Here is a 12832-nt window from a genome sequence, read left to right on the forward strand (position 1 = left end):
AATGAACCATTCAACATAACACGTTTTCTTTTTTACAGTGCTTAAGAAAAGAGGCCCAAAGCAGGAGATTAACCTATGATGGCAGCCAGTCAGCAGCAACTCATTAGATTGAGAAAGAAAGTAGTCCTCACAACCACCACGGGTCCTGCCCTCTTTCCCCTGTTATATGTGATCAATTGACGGCACGCTTCCAATGTTACCATTGGTGTTATTACGCATATCAATATTTGTCCCAGCTAATTAAAATGATGTAGTAAATACATTTGTGCACTTAGCTAGTAGGTTTAAGGTCCACCGAAAGAGTCATCCAGAGGCAAAAAAGAAAGGAGAATTTGAATGTCAGTGATTATGCTTTATGCACCCTACAACAACTGAATGACCAGTATATACTTATGCAGGTGTGATAGGGTTGTAAAAGGCAAACTCATTAGACAATAACATAAACAAATATTTGGTTTGCTACTACTTCTCTAGCATACCCACACACTAAAACAACAGCCACCCTCAGCCTCACACATGTAAACCGACTGCAGTGGGAAGATGAATAGCCAGCTAGTTTGGTATCTCGCCCCAGAAGTATATCCCTATCCAGAAGGCTACTTCCTGTGTGTACTTTTGGGTCGGACTCCAGAGACAAATTGAGGTATAATTGGACAGCTTTAGGAGGTCCGCACTGCTTGCCCCGACATATATATACTTTGCAGGATTTGTGTTTCTTAAATCTGAAGTGGAGACTGCAAAGTTAGCATGAACAATAGCCAAAACGACCACAATTATGAGAATAACACTCAGGTTGTAAAATACCAGAAGTTCCCTATAAACTATATCAATCTCAAATCCTAACTTTCATTCAGTATACATTGTAACGTATTCAGATAAAATATCAAGTAACTATTTAACCACGCTATTGGGGATACAAAATAAAGATGTGTGATCTACATGGATGTTGGTTTGAATGTGGTATGCCTATCCTCATCTCAGACAGCAACCCCCATCCCAACATTTTCACACGATTCAGCATCTGGAGTTTACACAGAATGGTGCAATAAATTAAACAAAGAAAACATTCAGTGGCTGCTCTGTGAAAGCAAAATAATAACTTGTCAATGTGAGACCTCAGAGGAGAATGGCCAAACATGTTCATTCTTTACACGGTCACAGGAAAATTACAGCAATGTTGTTAACCTGAAATGACTTTCTTTAACAATGTCAACCCAACAAGGATGTTTAGGTAGAATAAGAGCATAAATGCATGACCAAACAATCTGCAAAAAATGCAAAATATTCTCCTCAGCGTTTGCGTTAACAACTTAACCTAACCAAAATTCAACCTTGAACAAGTCAGTCTAGTCTGAATGCAAAACAAGGCAGTCATCCCTTAAAAAAGTTGGCAGTGAGTATAGTAAAAAGAAAAAGAAATGTGTATTCAGGTAAATTGATGATAAAAAAAATGAACAAGACACCTTTTGTCAACCTCAGAGGGGACATATTGACTTATTCAGCGAATGACATATCAGCAAAGAATGAAGAAACAATCCTCTTTTATGTTAGTGGCCGTTTCCCATTTCCATTTTTATAGCTGGAAAAGATCTGTTTAAGAGCCACTGTCTGTTCTAATGAGATGTCACTTGATTTAGGGTCAGGCCGCTTGAAGACTACAGTGTTTCGTGCAGGCCGCTTCAACGGTCAATAGAAATCAATACAGCCGATGCAATTATTAATACAGTCCTAGGCAGTTAGATGTGAATGAGACAGATGACATTAGGCCAGATTGATCTAGAGGGAAATGGATTTCATGAAGCACTCAATGCCTTCATTATATTGCACACAATGGAGAGTCTGGGGAAGCTCAAAAGCACAGGCTCTGCAATTCTAGCTTCCCAGTGCAGTAACATGAAGCGAAATTACACTGTTAAATCTAAATGTTGTATTATAGTACGGCACATTGTTATGATAACTTGTTTCTTTTTGTTGTTAATCTTGTTCACATGACCTCCACAGTATTGCTATACTTAACTACAATAGTGTGCTATTTGCCTTGCACTGCCATGCCTATTTTACAAACAATATTTCTTCATTATTAAACACATTTCTACAAAGCTACACAGACAAATGATATGGAATAAACAGAAGTAAAAAAATAATGCGTTGACTGCAGTGGATATTTCACTGAAACAATGCAGTCAATACTCTGCATCTATCACATCTCTAATGAAGACTAAGGATGTGCTGGCTAAGAAGCCTGTGAGACTCAGGTGTCAGTCCCAAATGAATATTCACCCTGCTGACGAACCCTGCTCCCTGTGGGCCAGTGCCACTAAATAACAGAGCATTAACGGTGGTAAACAGAACCACAGCTCTGTGTTAGCTTTAAGGGGGTTTGTTTGAATAACCTCTAGCACTCCAGCTCAAGATGTAATATACCAATAAAGCTTGCTTATTGTCACCAAATCCCTACAGCTTCATTAACAATAAGTAATATATATCTTTATTTTCTTTTTTGACCCAGTCTTTGTGGAATAATTAGCTAAAGTTAATTTGATCTATTGAGACCTCATCATGCTTCTATGTACTAATGCAATGTACTTCTATAACACTATTATGTACTTGGAAATTACCGAAATTGTAAATTTTTGTTATGATTTTTCTTTAGTTTTGGACAGTTCTGGCACTGTGGTATACAGCACCCTTTTATTTCCTTCATATTCAGTGATGTCTGTTTGGTAACCCATGAGAAAGGTGAAAAGCCTGAGGAGGTGTCTGGGCAGTGAAGGCTATAAACTGAATGAGTCAGTGTGTCCTGAAATGTGACAGCAGCTGGTGTGTGAGCCAGCAGCGACTGCTACTCTGCCGTGGCCCGGGCAAACACGACAGCAAGGCTAGCCTGTCTTCACACAACTACTGTGGAGCCACACAAACATGCATACACACAATTACACATGCATTTAAAAAAGAATTTACAAAAAAAGTTTTTTAATGTTTGCATTACTTGAAATGTCTTGCACTAATCCAGCATTTATTGTAGGTAGTGAATCCTGGGATGTTAAAGCATTAAAAATACTCAATGATCCTATTTCTACTGAGTTGATTTCCTGTGACCCTGTTTGGGTAAAAGTCTGGACTCTCATCAGCCAGTCAACTCATGCACTTAAAATGCCCAAATGCCAAAAGTCTTGTATCTCAGGGTTTTTATGTTTGAAAATCAGTAAACATCTAGACATCACCTACACCTAACTCACACACTATATCTAAGGCTCAATCTTTCTGGTTTTTGAGCTTTTTTTCCTCCCAAAATATCCTGATTCATACATAGTAGGACAAATGGCTGTTAATGGTTGCCTAAAAAAAAGCTAAAAGAATGGAAAATAGCAAAAAATAAATAAATAAAAATTAGAGCCAGGACTTGATAACAATCTAAATCAAATATGAATTAAAATCAGTATATCTAAACAATACCTAACCGTATTGTACTCCCAACTGATGGACATAATCTGGACATGGACAGATAGCGATGTAAAAAAAGTGTGTTTTGTTTCAGGGGACATAGCCTCCTTATCTATAACTGAATCAATAGGTTTGTTTCTGTGCAAGGTAAGTCAAGTCAAGGTAGCTTTATTGGTATAGCACATTTCAGCAACAAGGCAATTCAAAGTGCTGCTAAAAACAATTAAAAACAGATAAAATAGGAGAATAAAAATTATAGTGCAGTATAAGAAATTAACAATTATTTAAAGAAAGCCAGCATCAAAAAGAAAAGTCTTCAGCCTTGATTTAAAAGAACTGAGTTGTGGCAGACCTGCAGTTTTCTGGGAGTTTGTTCCAGATATGTGGTGCATAAAAACTCCACATGCAAGCCAGAGTTTACTAACTATCTACCCCCTGTGTGACTGGCAGTTTAATAGGTCAGCTCCAACAAAGGCAGTTCCTAAACTAACTACTGGATCTGACAGTAGCAATATTTAAATGAGATTTTTTTTTTTTATGTCAGAAGAATTCTAATTTATACCACAGCTGTGATTACATATCAGAGGCTCAGCTCCATAGATTAGAACAAAAAAGGCTGAACATCATTTTTTCATTTTAATCACTAGTGTCTGACTACATGTGGAACAGAGCTAATAATTCTTTAATTAACATGTTGACTAGGAGTAGCAGAGGGCACCATTACTCCCCTCCCCCTGTTCAGGCTTACGCTTGATCGTTCTCATATGCACACACAAATTAACACACAATCAGTTACATTATATGCACTTTTATTTTTTTTAAAGAACACACACTTTACCATATATGACAGCTCCACAATTTCATTACAGAAAATGAGCATACACTTTAATCAGTATCATTATCACTTGTGTGTTCAGAAGGAGTGCTGGGTAAGCATAAAACATAGGCAGTATAGTGGAGAGAAGCTGTGCAACAGCACCGCTGCACTGCATTTCAATCTCCTCCCCTGCTCCCTCCATAGATGGGAGCAGAGAGCGGCTGGTGAAAAGAGATAAAGTCATGTTCTGAGTGCTTCACCCTTCCAGTCTACCTCGCACTGCTCACCCGAGTGCTGGAAGGACAATGATAGAAGTGTGAGAGGCAGAAAGTAGATTAAAGAAAGCAGAGGCTCTTACTCCTATTACTGCCCACATGAACACCTTGAACCAGTGAGGTTCCCAGCCCCTGTGATTTCAGTGGTTGAATCATGTACACACTATTTGATTTCACTCAGCCAGGTACCCTGTTTTGGTCTGAGTGCCTGCAGAACTATGTATTGATCATCCAGTTCCTCACTCTGAAACACTGATGAAGTCTATAATCATATAATGTCATCTCAATTCTGAGGCAAACACACCCATCCCCCATGTCTTAATGAAATTAGCTTTTGCCTCACTGGAAACATCGCCGGTGGCAAAGAAGATCATCTTCAAAGGTTACTCCCCACTTCTTTGTTCTTATTGCCTTTTCTCCCCCAATCAGTACAAGTTCATCTATGTCCTGAAGCCATGATCAAAACATTAGGTGGTGGTGGGCGGGGGCTTCAATTACATTCATTTTATATAATTCCAGCACATGTGAATAATTGAAAATTATTGAAAATGGTATAATTTCTCAATAATCCCTTTGCTGTTTTTAATATTTCATGATTAAAAGCAATAAGAGATTTGTCATACCGTCTGATGCCGTATTATCACACGGATAGACGTCTAGGCAAGTCTAGCAAGACAAAATAAAGTGGCTGAAGCATGTGTGCTGAATCAAAAAGCTGCATGATGCTGAATATCTGTGGGATAGAATTCAAAACAAAATCAGGTTCACTGCTTCCTGCTCATGTTATCAGTCAAACCAGCTACTGAGAAGGCACCTGTTCCCTCCACCAGTGATCTAAATACACCCATCCTCCTTTTCTGAGCCTCCAGAAAGAAAAAGAAACCATCTACTGCTAGAGGGTAGGGCTGAACAATATGGGAAAATAATCAAATTGTGATTATTTAAACCAAGGTTAAGATTATGCTTTTGTATGCAATTTTTGGAGTTTATCTTCTCTTACTATTATTATTGATAAATTAATATGAATCTTACTCATGTGCTGTCAGTAACAGTATCGCAACAAATTACACAAACTTACATTGTATTAAGAGAATGTATGAACTCCAACAATGACGGCTGATAGACGGCCTTTTGTACACCTTCGCTTTTTGAAGCGTGAAGGCTACCGTAGTTGCAATACTGCGTGGCGAGAGAGAGTTGATTGTGATATATGATGTCAACGCTAGATGGGAGTAATTCTTACACAATGTAGCTTTAAAATATCATGATGACTCAAAGCCTCATATTGATGTAGTTAACCATTCCTGCTTTAGCTGCCAGACCGTGGTCGGGACGTTGACGCTCACTTTCGGGGCTAACCCCGTTCACTTTACCCAGCAGTTGGAAAGCAAAACACGGGAATTGTATTTGGTCTTGAGGAGCTGCAGCAATTATTCATGGACAAACTGAAACGTACACTGCACAAATAACTACCACTTGACAACTTTACTGCTAATTTGTTCTCTGCTCTGATCGCCAACACCTGTCTGCTCTGAGGGCATCTACCATCTCCGTCTCTAGCTTGCTCAATGGTGGTCAGCTTGTGTAGCATTAAAAAAAACAATGCTTTTGTGTTTTGAAAATTGGGTTCTATTACATTGCGATAAGGATTCAAATGTAGCCCTAGTAGAGGCACATACCAAGTAAGATGTAAATGTTTTAGTTACCAAATGGATTTTTTTATCAAAACAGGACATGGAAATAACACATTTATATAGATAAGATCTGTACTGCTGCGGCAAAAAAATGTGCATTTTGATTATAGTTCTACTTACAGATCCTGGTGTGTCAGTTGCTTACAACCTAAACTGGATAGGCTACATTGTCTTCTACAGAACCATTGTCTCAAATTTGAAGATAATGACTTTGATTCTAGACTGCTGGACAGTCTGATGAGGCCAAATGAAATAGCAGACAGCAGAAACATAATTGAACTTGACAATGTCCAGACAATTCAATCAACCAACCCATCAATCATAACCAAATGAAATCTAAGTGATAAACATATGAGGATGACAGAACTGCAATACTCAACCTGAAATTTCAAAACTGACTAAAATGGAAAGATTGGTGTATGTTTCTGCATAAACATTTGTGAACATTCACTGCAGCTTTTTTGTTTGTAACACCATGTAGAAGGCACATTACTGACATACTAACATAACTAAGGACATCTAAAAAGAACAGCATCAATAGTTGCGGTAAATGAGCAACAAATAAAACAAAGAAAAGGCATTTTCACAAAATAGCACAACCTGTCATTTGATCTTTAGGACAATTTGGGTCGGATGTATGTTTTCTTACAACCTATTTTTTCCTTTGATCGCTTCTGTTCCTTGTCTAGCTTTCCCTTTGGGAAAAGCTGCTGCATCCCCAGGTCCTAGCAATGGCACTGGGGAGTAATGATATCACAACAGATAGAATGATGGCCAAAACTACACAAGTAAGACCCAGGTGGTCAAAGAACTTTAATGCATATAGAGTACATAAATAACCACTAAAGAATGGAATTAAATACTTGCAGCGGTTTGAAAAAGCCTATAAATAGAAATGCCATAAAAAAATAATTCATATAAGGACTCACTGTGTTAATTAAAGAATACTTTTTAAGGCTACTGAAGTTCGGAAACTTGGCAGTAGAAGTGAGTCTGTAATCAAACATCTGGCCATGAAGCTGCCATGTTTGGACCCAGTGGACTCTAAATGACCCAGTGGGAGATGCTCTCCCAAATGTAGCCTGCTGTTTATTAGGGGCATCCAATAACCATAGCAATCATCTCACACATTTGAATGCTGAGGGGTTATTGGAGTGATCAATCTTGTCCTGGGTCCAGTGGTTTATGCCGTTACCTGCCGGCCAGTTGGCAGCTGTCCTGGATTGGGGGACGCCACTTTGTAGTAGTTGGGGCAGCTCCTCTGCAGTCAAGGCAGGAGGTTAATTAAGCAGATGTTGGTAAACAAGCAGGTCATGGGTGAAATTAATCTGCCCCTCAGTATAAAGAAATAGTATCTTAACTGCTGCTCATATGAGCGCATAAATCTGCTGTCAGAAATGAGCACATATGGCAAAAGATCCAACATGTGGCAAATGGGCAATATATATTTAATAGCCTTCACCGTACTGCCAGAATTAAGCATTACCATGGCAAAAAAAGTTAGTATTAGGGGGAACAGTTCAACTCCCCAATCATTCAAATAACGAAATATGTTATCAAGATGCATTGTCATATTTGATAGAAATGTTTGATAGAATATAATGGCCTCTTTCATTTTAGAAAATAACACAAATCTGCAAATACATGACCGGCAGACAAAAGAAAAAGAAAATCAACTGTAGGAGATGAAATGGCTCATGCAACATTAAAAACGTATATAGCAAGCATTATATTATCACACATAAGTATATGGGGATGTGATGAGTTTGCTGGTAAATATATTGCACACCTTGAAGGATATTTTATTTTTGTTAACTGTACAGTAGTAAGCATGCTTCAGCTAACCTGAGGTGTTTGCAGGTTTTCTCCCATAGTCCAAACACATGTAAGTTAACTTGTTCAACGTGTTTGCCTGTCTCTCATTCAAGGGTTAAGACAATACATTTAAACTTAATCTGAAGACAAAAGCCTATTTAAATATCCAGTTACTCTTGAAAGTTGCAATTCTGGATGTAAAAAAAAACTAATCCAAACTAATCTGCTACTGAAACTCTTTTCAACTACAGCATCAGTACAGAGATGCACATGTCAAACAATGCCATATTTTTTGTAATATACTTCTTTAACTACTGTAAATATTAAAATGTATATTATACCATGATGTGCACCTACAGCATCAATTACCCCAATTTGAAGAAGCATTTGCGTTTGTTTTTGTCCCTCATGGATGACACAGTCTCTGTTTCTAACCAGCTGTTTGTGTTAATTGCTTCTCCACTTGCTACTGTCAATCTAACATGGCACCCTCCTAACTGCTTATGATTTGATAACAATAATGGAAATCAGCAGGGACAATGGAGTGAGTTTACACACTGAAAAGGCCAATTTCTCCTCTATAACAGAAGCATACAGGGTGATCAGAAAGGACTGTGTCTCTTAACATAGACAGAGCCTTTTCATTATATGCTAAACAAATGCAACAGCTGTAGAATTAACCCTAAATGAGGAATATAGCTTGCTGTCAGACCATCTGGCATGGTGGGGCATATTAAAATGTAGACTGAATTGGCCGACTGAAACTGATGTGCGCAGAGTGAGGACGATGATTCTCTGTTTGTCTGACTAATGGAGGCTTTCACTGTGGCCATTTGAAGCGAGGTAACGACAGTGTCCTCTGTCTGTCTGGCCCACCCACACTACACCAGGCCTCTACAACAATTGCTGCAAAAAAACCTCAGACAAAACATCAACTACAAATAGAAATGTATGCGCACTGTCCTCTGAACTGAGAAAATGACCAAAGCATTAGTCTATAGCCATGACGTTCCACGTCCGGGATTGTTCACGTGCCCCCGGAAATTCCACCGGATGTCTTTCATTTCGGCCGGATGTCCGTTACCTTCCTCCTTCTTTGTGTTGGCGTTCTAACCTCCGGTGGATTTCTGAGGACTATGGTTAACTGCTCCTCAGATCTCTGCAGGGTAAATCCAGACAGCTAGCTAGACTATCTGTCCAATCTGAGTTTTCTGTTGCACGACTAAAACTACTTTTGAACGTACACATGTTCCACCAAAACAAGTTCCTTCTCGAGGCTATTTTGCAGAGGCACCGTTGCTCCGTGCGTCCAAGACAATTGTGATTGGTTTAAAGAAATGCCAATAAACCAGAGCAAGTTTTTCTCCCATCCCGGAATGCTGTGTGGACTAGCCAGACCCTCCTCCGCAGCGCTGTGGAGGAAGGTCTGGCAATGCGAGACTACAAAGCAGTGACCGAGAGGGTAGCTGTCTTCCTCAGTCACAAACACATTACAGAAAATGAATCTGAAAAAAAGCATTTATGACTGCACTATATGGTATATTACTGAGATTCTGGTTCAGTAATCTTTTGAAGTGTTACTCTTTAGACTGGTGTGACTTCTCTCGCGTCTCAGAAATCCCCAATCTGGAGTAAAAGCTACCCTACAGCCAGGATTGTCAGTCTACTTGCTAAGAAATGAATATTGCATACCATATGCTTCCTCACACAATGAGTACGTTTACATGCACACCAATATTCCACTATTATTCAGAATATGACAATATTCTGAATTTGATACAGGTCATGTAAACAGCATATTCCCTATGGATATTACCGAATTTAGCCTTTTAACGATTTAGACGTGGAATATCCTGGAATTGTTCGGATTTTAGAGGCATTCTTTGGACATGTGTACAGCACATTCGGAATATGCGGCTCTTTTTGGGGTTTTACTGCACTTTACGGCCTCTTGCCTGTTTGCGGTTTACAGTCAGCTCTGTGCGTTGCTATGGTTGCTGTACACAAACCAACCAGCCAACAAGGTGGCAGTATCGATGCATCCCCAAAAGAATAGAAGGAAAGGAGAAACACAGCTACTTTTAAACAGATTTCAACAGGTTTTTGGATATGCGCATACATCGCATCAATGACCTTTTCAAGACGGTGGTTGAAGGAATGAGATAAGAGGCTCTGTTCACACGGTCGAACAAGTCCGCCACCGGTGGACAACTTTGAAGAACATCCTTTACGGGAATATTAGTCCAGGGCTCGACATTAAGGCTTGTCCGCTTGTCCGGGACAAGTGGATTTTTTGTAGGGCAAGTGGAAGAGAAATGTACTTGTCCCACTGGACAAGTTAAAACTCAAACAAACTAAAATGCCATGTTAGTTCACGTCATGTGCCACTCATTACGTCTATGTTAGCGATTTGAAACGATAATTTCTTTCCCCGCAATCCCGGTCAGCGGACCGCTAACGTTAGACCCAGCCCGCTAACGTTAGACCCAGCCCGCTAACGTTAGACCCAGCCCGCTAACGTTAGACCCAGCCCGCTAACGTTAGACCCAGCCCGCTGTTCAGCTCGTTCTCTGGAAGCAATGCAGCATGAAAGCACGGTGAACCTGCCGGTGTTAGTTAGCTAACGTTAGCTTGCTAACTAACTCCGCCTTAACGTTACCTCCTCGCCACATCGTTGACAGAAAAGGAGAGACCCGGTGCTAATACGGCACCGGTGCCTTAACGACCGTTATCTACCGGACCGAATTGCAACGCGGTGACACTGAAATGCCTGCGCTTCTCTCGGATGCTCCGAAAACGGACGTTAGAGGCAACCTAAACATCGCCGCATGTTACGCTAGTTAACACTACACTCAACAGCAAGTAACGTTAGCCTATCGTTAGCTAGCAGCTGGAGTAAACCGTTAAAATGTTGACAGCTAAACGGTGTAAAAGTGTGTCTGTATTTGTGTCTGAAATTCGCCCCGCCAGCCTTGTGCTGCATTCAAATTTGTTGTTTAACAGGAACTTACTGGTGAAATAAGTTATTGTTATAAGTTATTGTTGTTATATTTTTAATAAATCATTTAATTTTGCCTTAGCAATAAACAAGCCGTTCTACAATGTTTTTTTTTTTTTTCCTTTTTGAAAAAGTAATGAATCTCAAAGTAATGAGAAAATGTCAAATATTGACTTAGAATCTCAATATATTGGCTTAGTATCTCAATATATTAATTTATGTCAAAATATTGACTTAGTATATTGGCTTAGTATCTCAATATATTGATTTATCTCAAAATATTGACTTAGTATCTAAATAGATTGACTTATCTCAAAATATTGACTTAGTATCTCAATATATTGACTTAATATCTCACTATATTGGTTCAGTATCTCAATATATTGATTCAACTCAAAATACTGACTTAGTATCTCAATATATTGACTAAGTAACTTAGAATATTGACTAGGAATCTGAAAGTAATGACAAACTTTAAAATACTGACTTAGAATCTCAATATATTAACTTCTGCACACCGGCGTGCAACATATTACTTTGTATTATGGAGTCTGGAGATCCTTTTTTCTTGTTGAAGGGGAAATCTATTGTTGGGGCACGTTTGTTTCTACTGTTTCAACAGAATTGTATTAATGTTGATAGTGTTTGGATGCTTTCAACGGTTTGTTCAAATTCTGCATTAGCAAAACACAATTTCTTTTATAAAATGATGAATCTTTACCCGGACAAGTGACTTTTATGCATGGACAAGTGAAACGTAAATGTACTTGTCCAAAGGACAAGTGCCTCAAAAAGTTAATGTCAAGCCCTGATTAGTGGAATATTCACTTTCATTAGCCATGTAAACAGCTTAGTCAGAATATCGTCTTTTTCGGAATAAGGGCAAAAAACGGAATATTATGTGAATGTAAACACAGTCACTGTTTCACTCTGTTCTCCACCCTGCCTGGCAGACACAAAGAAGCAGAAGATGGGTTTGGCCCACCAAGGACATAATGGTGCTGGTGGAGGAATATTAGATCTCAGCTACAGCTGGGGTACAACGAGCATGTGGCTTCTCCACAGGGACTAACTCCTAGTACCTAATGCAATCAACCCCAAAAATCACACGTGTGTGTGTGTGTGTTTGCAAGCATGTACCCCCACACACACACACACACACACACACACACACACACACACACACACACACACACACACACACACACACACACGTAGCACAGGACACAAAGACTTCTCAGCATGCCTTGCCGTGAGTCAAATCATCATCACTCAAATCTGATTTGGGTCCAGAGTTTTCTGACTGCAATTTCATTTATTAAAACAGTCAGATCCACATTCAGTCATGTTCAGTGCTTCTGGGTCGCACAGAGTTTACCGACTGAAGGGCAATCTGAAGGGGGGCTGCTGGAGGTGAAATGCAGGAGATGTGTAATTGGCAATCTGTTTAATGATAATTTTAATTGTGACATACATAGCTCTGGAAGACCACAACTGAACACAATTCACTCTTTCTGTGGGTAAATAGGACAATAAATGTGTGAGCGCATCTGTCAGTTTGGAATCAGTGTCGCAGTTATATAAGACCTAATAACAAGAGTTAAACTGTCTTGGACTGATATATGGCAACACACTCACTCTTAACATTTTAAATCATTAATGCTATTGGCAGGTGAGCTCTTCATCAATTAAACGAGTGAATGGTCTCTGTTGGTGTGAGATGCAAAGAAAGAAGCTGAGGAGAGTTGGACAATTTGCTGGTACCAGACAAGAAAAGCACAGTTCCTTT

The 12832-nt window shown here is 39.3% G+C and overlaps 1 long non-coding RNA gene across 3 annotated transcripts in view; it reads right to left on the bottom strand.

Annotated features, from left to right (window-relative positions):
- Nucleotides 1-4326: 4326 nt before the first annotated feature.
- Nucleotides 4327-12832, bottom strand: part of LOC114552643 (uncharacterized) — a 183189-nt gene continuing 174683 nt past the window's right edge. For 2 of the 3 annotated variants that reach the window (XR_003692204.1, XR_003692201.1), the window contains 2 exons: nucleotides 5160-5269; nucleotides 4327-4555 (listed from right to left, as the gene is read on the bottom strand). This is a non-coding gene — a long non-coding RNA (uncharacterized LOC114552643). The remainder of the gene's footprint in view (nucleotides 4556-5159; nucleotides 5270-12832) is intronic. The other variant, XR_003692202.1, reaches the window with a different exon arrangement.

The sequence above is a fragment of the Perca flavescens genome, chromosome 3 (genome assembly GCF_004354835.1).
Source record: "Perca flavescens isolate YP-PL-M2 chromosome 3, PFLA_1.0, whole genome shotgun sequence".
NCBI lineage: Eukaryota > Metazoa > Chordata > Actinopteri > Perciformes > Percidae > Perca > Perca flavescens.